Consider the following 472-nt stretch of genomic DNA (forward strand, 5'->3'; position numbering starts at 1 on the left):
ACTCTTTCCACCACAACACATTTCGATTAGGAAAGAATCTGTCAAACCCTAGATGTTTGCGGGCAATTGACAATGGTGAAAACGATTTAATAAACTGGATAATGCTTACAGTCTAGAAAGATGCATGAAGACGGAAGCAAGAACGGCTGTTAGAAACAAGTGGCTGAAAATGATGCTGAGTTTGGTGGCAACAATTATAGAAGCTGAACTCTCAGTGCAAAGAGAGATACAGAGCACTACCAAGATTCAAGTAAAGAAGAGATGATAACTGGTTAGTGCAATAAGAAGGCTTCCTGGTGGAGATGGCATTTGAAATGATTCTCAAAGGACCCAATTCAGCAGATAGAGAAGAGGCAGGGGAAGCAGCGATCTAGGTGTGCATGAAGTCAGAGAGCAGCGGAACTCAAGCTGGCTTTAGGAGGATGGACCTGAGGGCTGTGGGTATGAGGGCCCAGACGGTGCAGAACCAGAG

The 472-nt window shown here is 44.9% G+C and overlaps 1 protein-coding gene across 1 annotated transcript in view; it reads right to left on the reverse strand.

The window, feature by feature from the left end:
* The window catches only part of F3 (coagulation factor III, tissue factor), a 10,830-nt gene that overhangs the window by 1,177 nt on the left and 9,181 nt on the right, over window positions 1-472 (reverse strand). The window lies entirely within an intron of this gene.

This window comes from Lipotes vexillifer, unplaced genomic scaffold, assembly GCF_000442215.2.
Source record: "Lipotes vexillifer unplaced genomic scaffold, Lipotes_vexillifer_v1.1 scaffold905, whole genome shotgun sequence".
Lineage (NCBI taxonomy): Eukaryota > Metazoa > Chordata > Mammalia > Artiodactyla > Lipotidae > Lipotes > Lipotes vexillifer.